Source organism: Malus sylvestris, chromosome 7 (assembly GCF_916048215.2).
Source record: "Malus sylvestris chromosome 7, drMalSylv7.2, whole genome shotgun sequence".
Taxonomy (NCBI): Eukaryota; Viridiplantae; Streptophyta; class Magnoliopsida; order Rosales; family Rosaceae; genus Malus; species Malus sylvestris.
The window spans coordinates 23,313,042-23,333,230 of record NC_062266.1 but is presented as its reverse complement, the minus strand read 5'-3'; the positions used below and the strand labels follow the sequence as shown (position 1 = coordinate 23,333,230).

Here is a 20,189-nt window from a genome sequence, read left to right as displayed (position 1 = left end):
GAGAGAGAGGAGAGCGATAGATTTTTAGTTGTGAGAGGAGAGCGATAGTCTTTGTGCAACACACCATATTTGTGGGAAATTTTATTTTTTAAATTATTAATTTTTAGAATATATATTATACTATTTGTTTAATGATATGTGATGTATATCTGTGTACTGATCACATTGAAAAATGGCAAATAAAAAACTTGTTAAACGCTGTATTGGAGTAGTGCTGTAGTAGTGAGGTGCCCCCACGTGGGTCTCAGTTTCTCGAGGGCGCTGCAAGATTTGTCCACACTGTTCATGTCGCACACAACGGACAGATAATTCACTTAGAATATTCTACTTATTTTTCCAATGAAAATTCATAGAATTTTTATTTTAATGTATTAGATTAGTGTCCCGAAGATAGTGTGTTGATCGGATGAATATTTAGTATAATACGAAAATATATTAGATTTAGGAATGGTAACGGTTTAGTTTTGGAACGGAAATGTTGTATCTATCTCTATAATCACAAAAATTAATTATATTTATAACCGTCAATTAACCATCGGATATTATCCATAACCATACACACCGACTAGCAGATTTTCCATCGGTTAACGGTTATACCCATCTTTGTCAATACAAAAATATATATTTATTCAATTAACGCATGATAATTTAGTAAATATTAATTTCGTCATTACTTATTTAATGTACAAAAAGATTTAATGAATGGATCTTGTGGAGAATAAAAATTAAAGCTAAACATTGATAATGTTGACTGATTTTTTATTCTCTCATAAGTACTATTGGTTTGGATTCTCATATATTTTGATTCATATCAAAACTTTTTAACTTGCCCACAAAATGCAACACACAAAATGCAACTTTTGTATTCTCAAGGTAATGGATTCGGTATAATAAATAAATAAATATATATACATACATATATATAATATATATTATATAATACAATTATATTATATATAATTATATATAAATACTATTATATTATATATAATTCGGGTCGAATTCGAAGACGGATACATATTCCTATAACCATATCCAAAACCATAACCGAATATGGATACATATTTGATCATCAATATTTGTTTTATCCCCTAATCATGACGGGCGGTTTCTTCATTTTGCCTTATATGGATAAATAGATTTTGACATAAATATTTTTCTTAAGGGACCGCTTCTGATAAAGAGGTTTAGATTTAATTCTTATTAATTTTTTTATTAGCGAATTTTATGTCACTGCACAATTATATAACAACTTTCGACAAAAAAAATAATATATATAAGTCAACTCAAATTTTAGTCCCTTAATCTAAATATATCGTTGTTTTCAAATAAATAAAGAGGTATTGACCGATTCTCCCTTTCCCTTCACCCCACCCAACATGTAAGGAATTGTCAATTTTCCTTCTGAATTTTAATTTCCTTCCTAAATTAGAAATAAAATTACCTTTTGCAATTATAAAATTAAGTTCAGGGAAAAAAATAAGGAAATTGGCCGATAAAAGTTCATGATGTAATTGGCTAAAACTTAAATCCAGGGAGAAATTGGACAAGTATAAACAAGTAATTGGCTAAAATTAAGGTTCATGGGGAAATTAGCAAGCTCCTTAGAGCATCTCCAAGGAATATGGCAAAATTGCCACATAGACATACAACAGTGAAAAATGAAAGCAAATTCTCCAACCGAACCTTCAATTTCTTATGTTGCGCTGGGTCATTTGAAAGCAAGGTCTTCTGGTGGCATTGATTTTGTTAGATTAGATATTAAATTAGCCACTGACGGAGTTTGAATCCATGTCGTCGTGTAATGGCTCAACACCTTTCCACCATTATGGTTGTTGAGCTATATATTTTGACAAACAAAATATATTAGCAAGTCTTATTAAAAATAGGGATACTTAAGAGAAAAATGAAAAAAAATATATATATATTCTACACCCACACGTACGTGGATTATGACAAGTCTAATAGAGTTTTGTCATCTACGTGGCAACCAAGTACATAGATCATGTGTGTCTAGAACTCTCCAAAAACCCCCACGTTCTCCACTCAAGTGATGGCTTTCTCTCAGCATCCCCACACCCCAGGAAAATAGCATCCCACTAGCTTCAACTGCCATGTCCACCTTTCGCCTATAAAAAGGCATCAAACCAAAGCAAAGGGGGGAACAAAACAAAAAAGAGGAAGAGACCCTGTATAAATTAAGAGAGAAATCAAAGCAGGAGTGAAGTGTTGCGGAAGTTCAAGGAGACATTGAGAGGAGAAGACAACGAAGAAAAAATACAGAAACAGAACAAAGAAAGCAACAAGCATTCAAAGCACTCAAAGGTATAAAATCATTTGTTTTTTTGGTTATTTTTCTTGGTTGTTTCTCTCCACTTTGCAGAAAAAGGGGAAGCATTGTGCTTCTTCAAATCTCTCCCATTCCCCGAAGCACAAATAGAGGTAGGGGCTTTAAAGAAAGCTAGCCCAAACAACTGAAATGATCCAAGTTCGTCCCCATGATCTCTCAAAGACAACTTTCAGTTTCCCAGTGACCGTGTCTTTCGACACCTTTAAATACATTAAGAAGCAGCAACCATCCTTGCTGCAGTCCTCCTTTCTCTTTGCCCAACTTACCGCTACGACGTCGCCGAATACCACCACTTCACACAACACCAACGACCACAGCAGCCACGTCGTCCTTTAGCCTAGCGTCACAGCATGCTCTATTTTCTCGTCGACGACGTAAAAGAAGATGGCCATGAACGAAGTCCTCCACCGTGAGAACAACAACCGCAGTGGCTGTTGAAGTTGAAATGGTTGTTGCTGCTCCGTTTTAGGAGCTCAATTCGAAGTTGAAATGGTTGCTGCTGCTCTGTTTTAAGAGCTCAGTCTGAAATTGAAATGGTTGCTGCTGCTCCGTTTTAGGAGCTCAGTTCGAAGTTGAAATGGTTGTTGCAGCTCCGTTTTAGGAGTACTCGAAGGATTTGGCACAAAGTCGGAGAAGGAAGTCGCATAAAAAAGAATGATGCTTCCAGCAAAAAAAAAAAAAAAAAAACAACAACAACAAACCCGCGTCGTCGTCTTGGAGTTAAGAAGAAGAGGGGTTGCTGACCAAGTTTCTTTTAAAATCTGTCTAAATTAGGAAGTAGAGGAAATGGTCTCTAGCAAGCAAATAAAAAGGTGAAGAGGTGAAGTTTGTCGTGACATCTTTAAAAGACCACATCCTTCCAACGTAAATCATGTGGTTTCTTCTCAAAACAATATGAAAGCAGCAACAAGAAGAAAAAGAAAGAAATAGGTATGGAGACCACCAGGTTTTAAAGTCAATAAGGGATCTGCAAGTCACGTGGAAATTTGCTCACGTGTAGAACAAAAGAAGGCAACAGCTTCCCAACTAATTATGGTCTTTGTAAATTTTGCATTCAATCAAATCATGAAGACAAAATGACAAGAGTACAAAACAAAATTTGCCTCTTGTGGAATACCACTCACGTGGACATTATGAGCATGGCCTCATTGATTGAATATGGTGCATGAAACAAGTAAATGTGGAGACAAAATGATAGAAGTTGCAAGTCAAAAGTAAAGGAAAGAGTTCAGAAGTGAAGGAAAGAAAAAGTGCCATACGTCTTTTTTTTACAATAATAAAAAAAAAGAGGCCGACTTTCATTCTTACAAAATCCTATTTCAAATAGGATGGAATTGCTATGAAACCGTGTGGAAAAGTCAAGCAAAGATGAAGTCCTAATTTACTAATGATTAAAATATGAGGGAAGCTTTTCAGTAAGCTAATGGAAGCTAAGCCCGTGGGCCCACCATTTTTCACCAAAGCGGACTTTGTAGATTCAAGCACCCATTAAGTTAAATCAAGTCAACAAAACTTGTAGCATAAGCACGGAGACAATGATAACACAAATCATTTCAAACACTGCTGACACAAGCCATCTCAAAGTATAAAACTCGAAGGACGCATCACCTCAAATTAGTGGATTTGCACTATGTCAAAATGGATCAAGTTCTTGTTAAATTCTTGAAGTAGTCAAATGGCACAAAGCCACGTTAATTATCAACTGGCACAAAGTCGTATCAAATTCCAAATTCAAATGGCATAAGGCCACACTCCAAATTTCAAGTGGCACAAAGCCGATACAAATGGCACGAAGCCAACATTCAAGCGGTACGAAGCCGCATCAAACGGCACGAAGCTGCAACAAGACTCAAATGGCACGAAGCCACATATAGCTCCAATGGCTTAAAGTCCTCACTTGCAAGAGGCTAAACTGCACAAGGCATTAAACGCTCCAATGGTGCAAAGTCCTCACCCGCATGAGCTAAAACTGCACAAGGCATCAAATCCAAACAAGTATCAAGCATACAAGGAACTACGAGTGACTTGATCCCTCAACGAGGGTACGTAGGCAATCTAGGGCTCTACCTAGATGCAGTCACAAAATCAAATAAACACCCAAATCCTCAAGTTACGATTTATTCATATTAGAATAAAAGGGTATTCCTTTCCCAAAAGAAAGGTTGTAATTAATAGGCGCGTAGCCTAGAATGGGTCGAACTCAAACTAATAAAATCCTCTTTGAAAAAATGAATGAGGGTGAAATTGTGTCGAGGAAATTATTTGTTTACATATTATGTACAATTTTTGCTCAACAGTGGTAAAGGGACACTTGCTATTTTTTGCCTTATATGGATAATAGAATTTGACATTAAAATTTTTTGAAGGGCCCACCTATAATTAATGAGAAGTTTTAAATTTGATTACAGTAAATAACGAATTTTATGTCAAATTATTATGATTTCTTTATAATATAACTTATTAAATTTTAAATCCTTAGTCTAAATGTAACGTTGTTTTCAAATAAATAGATAAATAAAATAAAGGGAGATAGCAAACATGCAGCAGCTGCATGAGCTTGCTCTTTCCCATTGAGAGAAAAGTATGAGAAACGATAAAATGACCAAAACAATAATTATGTTGTAAAATTAGACAAAATATGAAGTGTCGAACATGAAAGTAGTTTTTGTTATTTTCTCTTAGTTTCTAGTTTATAACCTCAACTTGACATATTGTTACAGATTATTTTTTGTATGATTACAGTTTAATATGTATGGTTTAAAGATTGAAGATATTCGTTAATACTTTGATTTTTCAAGTTGAAAATATAACCAATTCACCTACACATACCATCCCTTTTGTTGGGAACTTGCATCGAACAAAACATTAGTGCTACACATTAAGCTATGTGGTAGAGGTGAGTTGTCGACCAAGCTCGCCATCTATTTGTTGCATTTACTCACGGACAATGCATGCATGGGCATCCATATTTACAATTAATGAGTTGTCAACAGAAAAATATGAGTTAGAATTCACGCTACTATTTTCTTCGAGTCGTTATGTAAATAGATGTTAATCGCTTGTGAAATCAACTTGCTTCAAAGACTGATAAATAAATTATCGATGCCATTGCTGGTTTGCCTTAAGCTAGATCCCCCTTATTTTGTATACAATATGCTGACATTGTCAACAGGTAACAAAACGCAACAATAAGATAAATTTTTTTACATTTACTCATATTCTAATTACTCACATAAAGAAACACATAAACAAGACGTTTACAAACTTACAATTGCACCATATAAAATTATACATGCGAAAGTAACATAATCTGACTGTACGTATATATTTGTGAATTTTATGATTTCCATTTTAATTTTCGGTCTTCTATTGCACTCTTAATTCGCTGAGTAAGGTAGCATTTCCACACCCCATACATCTTTCTTCAGGCATGGAGATTCTATTCTAAAAGCAAACGACAACACAAGCATGGCCCAAAAAATAGGGCTACCCAACACAAGAATGAAAGTCTATCTTTTTTGGGATATAATATCGTGTGATTGCTCACTCATTACGTAATATATAACAATGTGAATATATTTCCGGTGACACCCAGCATCGCAAGAGTCCTACAACCCCAACAAACTGTCAGACAATAATACAACCCAAAAACACTTGGAGTAAATTACGATTCCTACAATTCCTCAAACTAAAATCATGTTAAGCCAACAGTTTTAACTAAACCAATTTTAGGACAAGATACAACCAAGTTTAGATATTTCTTTTTCTTTCCTCCCCACAAAGATATAAAAGCCCACAAAAAAAATCTGAAATTTAGGTTTTTGGTTGGGTACAAAGAAGACCAGATAAAAAGGAGAAGGCAGGTTCGGCATTGGATATTGGAATAATAATCTCTTTGTACGTGTGTTGTTAGTAGTATATTATGGGTAAGCTTCAACCAATAAAACTTGGAGATCCAAGTTGTAGAAGATTCAAATTGGTTTCATTACCATTACGTACACAAAATTTATTACCTTTTTGAAGAAAAAGAAGAATGCAAACAATGCAAAGAAAGCATTGTAGCGTTTTATCTAGTTTGCCTCGGAGCATGCACAGCATACGTTGGAGTTCTTGGCCGTTAGAACTTATATGCCTGTATCACAAAGAACACGTGGTCCATAGGTAGATGGATCAGGGTCACGTGAGAGTGCCCTGTGTGAAGGCTAAGCCCATTTCTTGATCAAGCAGAAGTAAATGGAAAGTGGGGGAAGATCCATGGAGAGAAATGAACATAAAAACGCCTATACTTCTTGCTCAATCTTCATTGTAAACCCTGGCATCATTTTTCCAGACAAGTTCATTCAGTAGCATAGAAAGTCAATCTGATTTTCTTATTTTATTTTTTGCTTTCTTATCCCATTCATATCTTTGTGATTTTTTTTTTTATGAAAATGCATCATTTTACTTTGTATCCCTACTTTGTTTTATCCTTGGAACTGATGTCAAAGGTTAATTCTTTTTGGTGATTTAGGTCCTTCAAAACATTCATTTAGAAGTGCCAATCTTCGAGATTAATTAAGTAGTTAGCTTAATTGAATTTGATACCCTAACCCGCAGGCACTAGACAAGTGCCAATCTTTATATCAATAACGTCAATTTTTTGTACTAATAATATGCCGATACATTTTGTTATTAACATGTTATCTACCAATGTTACGACGTCTACTCGATACAATATCAACAATTCACCCTTTAATAAATAAGGAACATCCTGCCCTTAAAAGGTCTGTCCGATGTACAATTAAAGAGAGACAACAACCAGAAAACGAAAAATCGAAAGTCGGGGACGACGAGAGAAATCTGGAGGAAACAAAAAATCTTGGTGATGCAAACAAACAAAGGTTTCTATAATCAATCAACTTTGTCCTCCAAATCTAGACCCCAACACTAACAATCAATTTGCAGATTGACACTGCTGAAGCTATACCCAGCTCTGATATAATCCATTCTGGTCTTTCCACATTGCAAGCCTGAAGGGCGAATCCCATTGTGATAGCACCAATATGCATTTCATTTACAGCCACCATTTCCTCCATCTCCAACAGCTTCTTTTCAAGTCCTCTTCACATCAGTCTCTCTAGGCGTGCTTCCCATCACGACACCATGTACGTTATGCAGCATGTTGACAGTCTTCCACAGGACAGTCAAAGAAAAAATAGGGTGCAAATCAAAACAAAACCTTCCCCTCAGGCCCAATATGATTGCCGGGCAAATCAGTACCGCAATAGCATGAACGGAGTACTTTTATACACATTTGCCTTATCTTTTCGTATCTTTCTTGTGCAGGCTTATCCAATAGTGGTTGATGCTGATCAGCAGCATCATGATCATGTGAGCGTTTACGATCATTACGAGTACTAGAAAATTTCATTTCGTGGCTGTGACGAAAATCACCATCTTGTTCTTCAACAGTTAACGTGGTCCGGAGGTAAGGCCATGATCACACTTCCCCAAAGACAAACTATGCCATCAGAAAACATTTTAACGGCACCTCAGCTGTGTTGTCGATGGTTTTCACTATGCCTTCATACACCAAGATCCCAGAGAACAGCAATATGAGTTGGATGGGAAGTAGGGCTCCGATAATTTCAATCCTTAAACCACTGGTCATAATGCGATCCACAGGGAGGGTCATCCCAGCTAGAAACTGCCCCACACAGAGAACACCGAGATGGTCGATATAGCAACATCAGCATACAAATGTTCTGCAACAGTTAGTATTGTTAAACTTATGGCAAAAATGCGCAGGCATGCATGGACGCCGGTCGAACCTGGTTTTAAACCCTGTCATTTACAACCTCGATAGTGCGTGCGGGTCACACGTGTTGGAAAACTAGTTATTAGTTTATTTTTGTTTATGGTTTTCTTGTGGGACAAGAATGTTAGAATTTTCTATATCCTTTAAGGATTAGGATTGTGCTTTAGTTTTCTACTAGTTTTTAGTGCCCGCGCGTTGCCGCGGGTTGTGAAAAGTTGTGTTACAAAAGGGGAATACCAATAATAGTAAAGACATTGGAAAATCATTATACATAAAAGGTTAAATTTGGAGACCATTAAGATAGATATTACAGTTATCCATTTGATTGTAGCAGTTATCACATTGTAAAATTAACTGTCAAGATTAACCATGATCCAAACGCTTATAATCCAATCTAGTAAGTCTGTCATTAACTATCTGTATAAACATTTCACCCTGAGGTTACAACAGCAAAGAAAACAACCAAAAGAATTAAAGAAATGAAAAACTATGTCGTCAGCTAAAAGAAAACACATTTTTAACTGCTATTAAACATGCTGCAAAATCCATCAAATTTTTTTTAGCTCCACCAATACTTTTCCAACTACATATAATTTATGTTCATACTTAGCTAAACACAACTGAATTAAGAGATACAAATTATGAACGAAGAATCTGTGCAAAATATGTAACAGTGCAAAAAGACAAACATCATCAAAAAAGGTCGTACCCAGGGTCTGGGAGAGGTGAATGTCGGCTAGCCTTACCCCCATTTTATGGAGAGGCTGCTCCCAAGTCTCGAACCCGAGACCTACCGCTCATGGGCGAAGGCACTTGCCATGAGAAAAACGGATAAAAAACAGTTTCAACACATACTCCAATTGGTGCTCTGATTTTTTCCCAAAAATTATAAACAAATTTTAGGAAACATTAAATTTTTCTCAAAATCCAATCCCTTTTGTAATCTCCAGCCAAACACGACAGACACATTTTCATCTCCTATTCAAACAGCTTATTGATCTATTAACTGCCTTATCACTTCTGAATGATTACCATCACAAAAATGTTTACCTAATCCAATCTATTACATCCATTGCTCAGCATTTGTATAAGCATATTAACCTAAGATCAAAACAACAAATTGAAGAACCAAAAAAATAAAACAAACGAAAACAGCAACATCACCTAAAACGAAATACACTTTAATGTCACATTCAAAGAACCCGTCAAATGTATTAATAATAACACACACTACACGTTGAGAGAAGTTAATCATTTTGTGTTTCAAAATGATTCAACAATGGGTAAGAAATCAAGACATTAATCAATCTCAGCACAAAATGCCAACACCGTTATTGGCTACATGAGATTAACTTGCACTCTGTTGTGTCAAAAAGAAGAGAACAATGGTCATGCATCACCGGCACAATCGAGTCCACAATCTGAAATTTTTGCAATCTCCCATTAAAGTGTGTTTAACTATTAAAACAAATTCACTGTCAAATTTTTTTAATTTTCTGCAGGTTCATTTTTGGATAATCAAAATTTAACTTCATTTTCTTGCCTGTCAATCGATCTTTACATTTTTCAATCACTCAGTTTTTGTTTTTACATAAGTTGGAAATAACACAAATTTCCTTCAAATTAAATCAAAGAAAACATGAAAGCATTAAACACAAACAAAATACAGCATAACACAATTCTTACACCACAGGAAAAACCAAAACTCATCTCTCCAAAACCCTTGAAGGGATGAAAGGAAAACACTCACCAATAACAAACACGGCTTGCAAACCTGCACACAAAAGCACCAAACAACTAAAAATTAGTTTGGGACGAAACCAAACAAAAAAAAAAAAAGAAAAATTCCAGACTCAACCAGAACGAAGAACCATACCCAAAAACCCAAGATGGTAGCAAAACCCCCAAATTTCCAAAACACAGCTGCAAACAGGAAACCCATCCACAAAAATGAAAAACGGTAAGGAACAAAAAGAAATACCTAATATGAGAAAGGCAAACAACTAACCAGGAGAATCCACCCTTTATAGATAGAAAAACCTTCGAACCCAACCAAACAACCGAAAGAGCGCAAACCACCAGTAGTGTTTTTTCCCAACAAACTAACACCACGCTGCTAGACACAAAGAAGAAGCAGTGGCTGGCTTAAAACGAAAACCGGAAAGATTCAAAAACGGAAGAAAGCGATTGGCAAGAGCGGGAGAAGGAGAGAAAACAACAATGAAAAATCTGAAGACGAAAGGGAGAAAAGAAGAAGAAAAGTAGGTAGACCAGCTGACTCCGATGACCAACACCTGTCCACCATTCTGAAAACAAAAGGGAGAAAAGAAGAAGAAAAATAGGTGGACCAACTGACTCCGATGACCAACACCTGTCCAGAATGGGCAAAATAGGATTTTTACTGTGCGAAAAACCGAAGAGAACACCAAAACAGAGAAAAAATGGAGGGGTAAAACGGTCGACACACTGGTCATCCACAGTGACCAGGGAGTTTGAGTTTTAGTATATATGATATCCTTTAAGGATTAGAGTTTTCTTTAGTTTTCACTATATATAATAGTGCTTGTATTAGTTAGTTTTAACAAGTCAGTCACGATGTAGCCTCTTAGAGTTTTGTAGCTCTTTCGGCATTCTCGTTTGTTTAATAATATTCTTATTATTTTGTTAATCTTGTTCGTTGCGCACTCTGATATTCAACTTGGTATCAGAGCAGGTTTGATCATTTGGGATTTAATCTGCTTCGGGTTGGTATCTGTTTGCTTGTTTCCTTTGTCATTTGTGTTCAGATTGTTAGTTGGTATTGATTGTTTGCAAGAAGAAAAAAATTGTTCGTTCGTTTTTTGTTTTTTGTCCCGTGACTCTGCTTCTACACCTTTGAACGCTGCAACCTGAGTATCCACAAGTCTGTATTGCTGCAAAGGAAAAAAAAGAGGAAAAAGTAGAATGTAATGAAAAAAGAAGGAAAAAAAAGGGGAGTAAAAAAAGAAGAAGGAATAAACAAGAAAAAATTGGTTGCTTGTTTGAGGCCCATGCGGGCAAAAAGAGAAAAAAAAAGTTTGGTTGGATTTTTTGTTTGTTTGTTCAGTAGTTGGCGTTGGCATTGGTATCAGCATCGACATCGGTATTGGCATCGGCATCGGCATCGGCATCGGCATTGGCAGTGACATTAGCACTGGAATTTGGAGTCTTGCATCCGCATCTACTTGTTGGCAAACTCATGACGTGTACCGCCATGAGTTTGACGGGAGGTGTTGGAAAAATTAGTTATTAGTTTATTTTTGTTTATGGTTTTCTTGCGGGACAAGGATGTTAGAATTTTCTATATCCTTTCAGGATTAGGATTGTGCTTTAGTTTTCTATATCCTTTAAGGATTAGGGTTTGCTTTAGTTTTCACTATATATAATAGTGCTTGTATTAGTTTTTTAACAAGTCAGTCACAATGTAGTCTCTTGGGATTGTGTAGCTGTTTCGGCATTCAGTTTGTTTAATAATATTTTTATTATTTTGTTAATCTTGTTCGTTGCGCACTCTGATATTCAACTACATGTTCAATGCACTAAACCATGTCAATTTTCTGTCGGAACACTTGCAAAAGATTTGGCATGCATGGACGCCGGTCGAACCTAGTTTTAAACCCTGTCATTTACAACCTCGATAGTACGTGCGGGTCACACGTTCAATGCACTAAACCATGTCAATTTTCTGTCGGAAGACTTGCAAAAGATTTGGTGTTGGTTACAATGGTGCCGCCGCCATTCAATACACATTTATTATCGATGAATCAGAGGCTATTAACACTCAGCTCCGAGAAGGTGACGTGCATAGGGAACTCGATGTTTCAACTTCAAGTGACAATAACGAGTTCAAGTTACCTTGCACCTTCTGGGTATATTTTATGGGAGCTACTATACCCACCCCACAATCCTATTTCTTCACCCCACCTTATATTATCACCTCTCAAAAAAGTTGAAAAATAAAAAAACTCTTTCTCCACCCACTAATATTCCTAAAATGACCATCATATATTCTACTATTTTGTAGAAATTGAAAGAATTAAACTACAAAAATCACTCAACCCAACTACCACCTAACCCCATACAACACAATGCAACTCAATGGCAACCCCTTTCACCGTCCACCGTGAACCCACCCTCAAGCATCTTCTACTTGTTGAGGGCCTTGACGCCACGTTTCGCGTGTGGTACACCTTTGCGAAGGCCCTGCACCCCAGCAGCCTCCCGACTTTGTAATTCCCGAACAGGTTTATCTCAGCGATGCCGAAGCCGTTGTCATTGTCGGCAACGACCTCAATCTCCGGCATGCCTCAAATTTTTCGGACTAGTAAAAAATATTCCTGCTTCCTCCTCGCATTCACTATTGATACTTTCTCCTTGCGTTTGTCACTGATATCGACGAAGCTCCAGGAAAGACAAAATATAGAGAATCTTGCATCTTGATGAAGGAGCGGCAATAGTAAAGCATCAGATCAAACATACCATTAAACACCACCTAGCCTACCATAACCACCATCCTCACTGATACCACATCCAGCAAAAATATAAATCCCAAAATTAACATATCGGGTGACCAACAAGCATGAAAAAAATTTAGAAACCAAAAATAAATTAGATGGGAAAAAAAGAAAAGGAGGATAATATTGTGAGGGGGAAGAGGATGAAAAGGAGCCAAGAGACCAAAGTAGTTCGTTACAACAGTAAAAATCAAAGGTTGAACTTTGAACAACTGCTAGGTCCTTATATGTCATTTCGTTAAGGGGTAAACTTGTAAATAAATTTTTAATTTGGATGTGGGTGGGAAAATAAGACATAGTGGTGGGGATATCAGCTTGTGGTGCATCAGCAAATTCCAAGTGAGGGCATTTGGATCCAGAAAATTATATAGCATTGATAGCCTAATGTTTAAAAATTGTCTCGGTGAAAGGTTTGGGAATGGTCTAAACGAGTATTAGAAGAATCATGTATTTCTACGCACTTTGTCAATGGAACAAAATCCGTGAATTTTACAATAGCAATCGTTTAAAACCATATTCCATGAGCATCACCCAACAACCATATTAAGTGTTACTAATTGTATACAGCCACATTCCAACAAAAGCGTTGGGTAATTATGGTAACATTAACAATAAACGGACACATTCAACCAAACCAATCTCCAAAAGGCAATCAAAGCCATAAAAACAAAAAAAGATTGCCACATACGTGTGAACAAAATAAAAAATTTCAACAAAAATGCAATCAACTTATATTAGAAAATTGATTACCGAAAGGTTCACATATCGATACTTTAAAACCAAAAAAAAAAAAAAAAATCCAGTTTTATAGAAAATATCTGCCTAAATACCTGATTGTCTAGGAAAATAATAAGAAAATGAACTTGTTTAAGCACATTCACCGCGAATCCGCCTAGTGAGCTGCATGTCCTTCGCCATTATGGTAACTCTCTTGGCATGAATGGTGCAAAGGTTGGTGTCCTCAAACATACCAACCAAATAGGCCTCTGCAGCTTCCTAAAGAGCAAGAATAGCATGGCTCTGAAACCTGAGGTCCGTCCTGTAGTCCTGTGCGAGTTCACGAACAAGGCGTTGGAACGGCAGCTTGCGCATCAAAAGTTCAGTGCTCTTCTGGTACTTTCGAATTTCACTGTAAATTATCATAAAATTGAATTAGGGAACAATTCAAATAACAGAGTTGACTTGTGTAGTCAAAGATGGCAAGTAATAAAAGAGAATGATACAAAAAATATTTTATAATGCAGGAAAGTATATAATTTTGGGCAATGAGTAAATCACGTCGGAATCGTAGATTTGCCAGCATGATTTATGTCCGTGTTATTCTCTTTAATAACAAGATTACATAGTTCAGATAACGAAATTCAAAGAACATAAGTTATATAACAAAATTCAAGAACACGATTCAAATGACGAAATTCAAATAACACGATTATGTTGTGCCTTGGCCCGTTCGTTAGTGCGGAAACGAGATTCTGATTACAACCTCACCAAATCACACTCCGTTGAACATAATAAAATACAAGAAATAAAGTCACTAAGAAATTTATGAGATTCGGCAAAAAATATGCCTACGTCCCCGGAGAGATATTGCTCTTCACTATGAATAACAGTACAAGTACACATGAGTTAAATCAACATAACTCAATCTTGAATCCCTTGCACACCCACTCATAGAATTTTCCCAAGAGCCTCACTCTACCCCAAGAGTTCTTTCACTAGAATACTTTTCACTCTAGCTATCTTGATTTTCTCTCAACCCATGTTTAACCTTTCACATGGGAAAGCCGGATGCTCTCCCCTTGGATGCTTCTATGATGCTTACATTCCCACTTTCTAAGCATTACTAAATGCACAAATATTGCATCTAGTTATAGGCATACACTAGCAACTATGCCAACAACTAAGACCAAAAAGTCTTAAGTTCACATGACATAATTATTACCTAGCCTACCTAGCATGCACCAAAATCTATACATAGTCTATAAAGTACAACTTTTCTCCATTTGTCATTTAATGCATAGAAGAGAAAACATGCACAATAAAACATGCACAATTGTGTGCAAGCAAACACAAAGTCAAGTCTTGATTGCTTCCAACTTTGCTTGTGGCAGTCACCATGTCTTCAATTGTTGTCAACACATGACTTATAATTACTCACAAATGTATGAGCCAAACACAACAATCTCCACCTTGGCGAATACACCATGCAAAAATCCTTGCACCCATCACCAAAACCCATTGGCCTTACGTACCAGCATATACACCCTGAATCCACCTCGTTGGTCCTGTTCCTATTCAGTCACTGCTAATGCATGTGTAGCTGCTGCAAGCTAAAAATCACCATTTAGCTTCAGACAGGATCTCGACACATCCTCGTCTCTTTCAACAGGTTTTCCCCCTTTTCATTATCTGCAACCTGGAAACTCGTTAGCGCGCCCATTTCTAGCAACAACCCATTGAGCCAGACAAAATTCCCACACTTCCTCCTACCTCAAGACCATCTCATCACCTATGAATCCCATAGCTCCACCTGCTGCAAATCCCCTGCAACACTTGAGACTAAACATCACCAGGAGAAGTGTTGCTTCGAGTACCTAGAGGGCATACTTGAAGCCTTATGCCTTAAACTTGCTACAACCCGGCCTTGCACCGTAGAATGTGGACCCTTGCCTCCAGAACCGGATCTGAACCTGTTGTCTCTCTCATATCCTCTTTCCAATTTTCTTCCACGATTCCAACCTTGGATAGCTTAAGCAGTCTCGTGCCCACCATCATCCATGGTCTCCTTTGTGTATCATTCCACACCAAAGAAGTTTGCACCTGCTCCAAACTTACTGTATCTTTCCATGCAGTAAAGTTTCACAAGGTTCTCTTACGAATCTAAAAGTGAGGTAAGAAGAAAGAGGTCTTTGTCTTCTTCCTCAACATCAACTTTCGCAGTTGATCCAAGCATCCCTGAACATGTCTTTCATTTCTTTGGGCTTCATTACTCTCATCTGCCAAGAGTAAAACAGCCACTCCCATTAAACTGCTCAACTGAAAATTCCATGGTGAATAAATCTAGACCTCCAACGAACCAAAGCCTCCAACGATGCTCTGATACCAATTGTTGTGCCTTGGCTCGTTCGTTAGTGCGGAAACAAGATTCTGATTACAACCTCACCAAATCACACTCAGTTGAACAGAATAAAATACAAGAAATAAAGATACTGAAAAATTTACGAGGTTCGGCAAAAAACATGCCTACGTCCTCGGAGAGATATTGCTCTTCACTATGAATAACAGTACAAGTACACATGAGTTAAATCAACATAACTCAATCCTGAATCCCTTGCACACCCACTCATAGAATTTTTCCAAGAGTCTCACTCTACCCCAAGAGTTCTTTCACTAGAATACTTTTCACTCTAGCTATCTTGATTTTCTCTCAACCCATGTTTAACCTTTCCCATGGGAAAGTCGGATGCTCTCCCCTTGGATGCTTCTATGATGCTTACCTTCCCACTTTCTAAGCATTACTAAATGCACAAATATTGCATCTAGTCATAGGCATAGACTAGCAACTATGCCAACAACTAAGACCAAAAAGTCTTAACTTCACATGACATAATTATTACCTAACCTACCTAGCATGCACCAAAGTCTATACCTAGTCTATAAAGTACAACTTTTCTCCATTTGTCATTTAATGCATAGAAGATAAAACATGCACAATTGTGTGCAAGCAAACACAAAGTCAAGTCTTGATTGCTTCCAACTTCGCTTGTGGCAGTCACCATGTCTTCAATTGTTGTCAACACATGACTCATAATTACTCACAAATGTATGAGCCAAACACAACAGATGAATACAACAAAATTCAAGAAGACGATTCGAAGGATATGAATTGAACAGAATTGAGAACATACCGAAGAGCGATAGTTCCAAGGCGGTCACGGTGAGGCTTCTTGACTCCTCCGGTTGTTGCTGCAGTTTTCCTTGCAGCCTATACAAATTAAAAGGAAATAAAATTTTAGAACTCAAAAATTGATTTTTTTGGGGGAAAAATCACTTGCAAATATCAGTTCTAGTTTTCTAACTAGCCAAACAGGCAATGTAGAAACCCTAACAAAATGCACCTTGGTTGCGAGTGTCTTCCTTGGAGCCTTGCCACCTATGGATTTGCGAGCAGTTTGCTTTGTACGAGCCATTTCTTCATAAACGAATTACAAACTCGAACAAATTGGGGATTTCGACTCGAACCTTTAGAGAGAGGGGAGAAACTAGATTTTGATCTTCACGATGTGTCAGGAGAATGGAGAAGAAGCGAATGAGATGAAGGGAATGAAGGAGCGATTATTTATAGTGGGAGAGCCACTTGAGACGTGGACTGCAAGCCTTCAACAACACCTAGGTTTTGGAGGGGGATTTAAATTTAGGAAATGCATCTGCGTGCTTTGTCTCTGATTTGCTGATTTGCTGATTCGTGGATTGACAAGGTGGACAAGTTGTGTTTGTTTATTTTAATTTTAATTTTTTTTTGTGTTAAGTCAAGTCGTGTTTTTTTGTTGTGATTTTGTACAAATCAATAAAAAGTTACAATCTTAACAATATATCAACAATATTTACGTTAATCTAAATTAATAAAACCCTCTTTATCAATCGAAAGAGGGTGAAAAGACTATTTAGTCTTCTATCCCAATAAAAAAGGAAAGTTGTTATTCCCATTTCAATGTCTTATATTTCCACTCACCTTTTAATGAATTTTTTTATTTACAAATTTGTCCATTTATAAAATGACTAATAAGGACCTTAGTTACCCCCTTTTGCATTACTTCTTCTTTTTTTTTTTTATAAAAAATAAAAAATAAAAGTTTGGACGTGATAACTCTCATGCTCTGTTTAGACGATTTGTCTCCCTTAGACCTTAACTCATCATTCCCATCTCCTTTCATTCAGAGAAAGCAAAAAGAATGAACTTAGAAGATGACGTTTTTATGGAAGAAGTAGATGATTATGTTTCCGTCGAAGAGGTAAAAGAATATTTTATGTGTGGGTCATCTTGATTTGTCGACATCGTACAATTGAAGCATAGCTCCGTGGCTTTTTATTTGAATTTGCATTAGGTTAGGGTGCAATTTGTTTCACTTTCCTATGAGAATTCTTGGAATTCGTTTTCATTGGGTTAGGGAAATAATTCAAGTAAGGCATGTTTGTCGCAACCAACACTGATAATCATCCAAATTGATGTGTTGTCTTCGAAACCTATACACAAATCCCTTTCTTAATTAGCATTATTTTCAACCTGATGTAATGCCCATTTATTTACGTATGGTGGAATTCGTTTGCAGGAGGTAGATGAATATGGTAATAATTCAGCATCTACACATATGGTGGACTGTACTAGTGAATTTACCACAAATAAGGTAATATTTGCTTGACTACGCAATTGATTTACTTATACTTTTGTATGTGTTATTCATAATGTGCAATTTTGGTACGTAGTTATTCAAGAGTAGAGAAGAATCAATACTATGGGCTCGAGAAGTTGGGAAGGTCAATGGTTTTGTTTTTGTGACATTACGATTCGATCAAGGTGGAAAAGATAACAAGAGCCCTAGACTTACATTGGGTTGTGAAAAGAATAGACAATATGTAAGTTGAATTCACAAGAAATACATTAAGTTGTACTTTTATGTAGGTGTTTTTGAAATTAGGTCATCCAATTCCTCCTATAGCAACAAATTAGGAAAGATACTGTGAACTATGGTGTTTAGAATGGGCTACTCTGTACATTGCTTATATACTACAGTTCAAATCCATTGTAGGGCCTACTATTATAACTAGAGAGATCGTGGAGCTTGACGAAAATTGAAGAGGGTAAGTAGCGCTGCCATGCTTATGAGTTGAACAATTCCATATTCTGTTCATAGTATTTTTTCCTAGTAAACTCCCGCGTTTCAATGCTTTTCCGTATTTTTCTAACTAAATTACTCTTGGTTTGTTCATTAGGGAATATGAATTGGGATTTTTTCTGTCTTGTTTTGCTTTAGAATTCGTGCTTTTCTTTTAAATCCACGTATACGGTTTAGTGTTTTTTTTTTTTTTTGTGGAATAATTACTAAAATATTTTATCCCTAGGATTTTGGTTGCCCAAATCAGAACCCACCTCTTTGCAACTCTTATCTGACTTGCCTTAATGAAATTTCAGAAAACATTCTCCATCATCATCATCTAGCCTAACCGCACATACATGTGTTCCTTGTGAAGAAAAAAAAAACCCAGGGATTCTGGCTTGAGAGATGGTTTACTTGAGTAAGCTTCTCTATTTTCAATCCCGACCAAACATGTACATCAGGCTGAAGATTAGAAGACCCTGGTTTTTTTTTTTTTTTTTGGGTAGCTTTTAGAAGAGAGAAATATTATTTGTTTATATTCCTTTTTTTTTTATGGGTATAAATATAACGTGGGTGGAGAAATAAGACAACATGGTGGGTCTAGCAGTTCTCTAAAAAAGTTAAGGGCAGTAATTTCACAAAACAAGATTTTGTTGTTTTTTGTTTAAGCATCACTTAGACACTTACAGATGATTTTAACATCTCTAATTTCAAAAAATTATAAAAGAAAACGTTAAACCTCTCTCCCTCTCTCTCCCCACTCCCACATTCCCTCTCACTCTCTTCCTCTCTCCCTCTCTCCCTCTCTCCCTCTCTCCCTCTCTCCCTCTCTTCCTCTCTCCCTCTCTCCCTCTCTCCCTCTCTCCCTCTCTCTCCTTCAATTATAAAAAATTTCACACACACTTTGTGTGTTGGCATATACTAGTTATAAATAGGTCAATAAAGTATTTTGATACTTAAATGCACTTAAAACAAATAAAAATTACATAATCTGTCACTACAGCTGCAACTCACTTGAACTAACACACCATGTAACATCCTACATCGCCCAGGGTAATGGATCTTGTAAGCCTTATATGTATATTCCCATCTTTTCCTAGCACGAGGCCTTTTGAGAGCTCACTGGCTTCAGATTCCTTAGGAACTTCGAAGTTAAGCGAGATCGCGCGAGAGCAATCCCAAGATTGGTAACCCATTGGGAAGTTCTCGTGTGAGTTCTCAGAAACAAACCGTGAGGGCGTTGTAGGGGCCCAAAGCGGACAATATTGTGTTATAGCGGAGTCGAGCCCGGGATGGTGTGGGGCCCGGGCTAGGATGTGACACACCATTTCTCATTTCTTTTTTTATATTTTGGAATAGGTCAATACAAATGCATACACTGCAATGCAGTGTCTATTTCTTGATTCTATTTTTAACATTTAGATTCAGACACTACGTTGCATTTTCCGTTTCATGGTTTATTTTTTCCATCACTCACATGCCTCCTACATTTCACACTTCCAGTGACTTTTGATTTTTACATTTGGATTCAGACACTGCAATGAAGTGTCCCTTTCCTGATTCTATGTTTTTTACATTTTGATTCAGACACAACAATGCAATGTCCCTTTTTTTTGTTCTGTTTTTTACATTTC

General features: G+C 36.8%; 2 pseudogenes; both read right to left on the bottom strand.

The window, feature by feature from the left end:
• Positions 1-7,009: 7,009 nt before the first annotated feature.
• Positions 7,010-12,469, bottom strand: LOC126630192 (metal tolerance protein A2-like; annotated as a pseudogene).
• A 1,077-nt stretch (positions 12,470-13,546) lies between these two features.
• Positions 13,547-16,875, bottom strand: LOC126629822 (histone H3.3-like; annotated as a pseudogene).
• Positions 16,876-20,189: the final 3,314 nt, after the last annotated feature.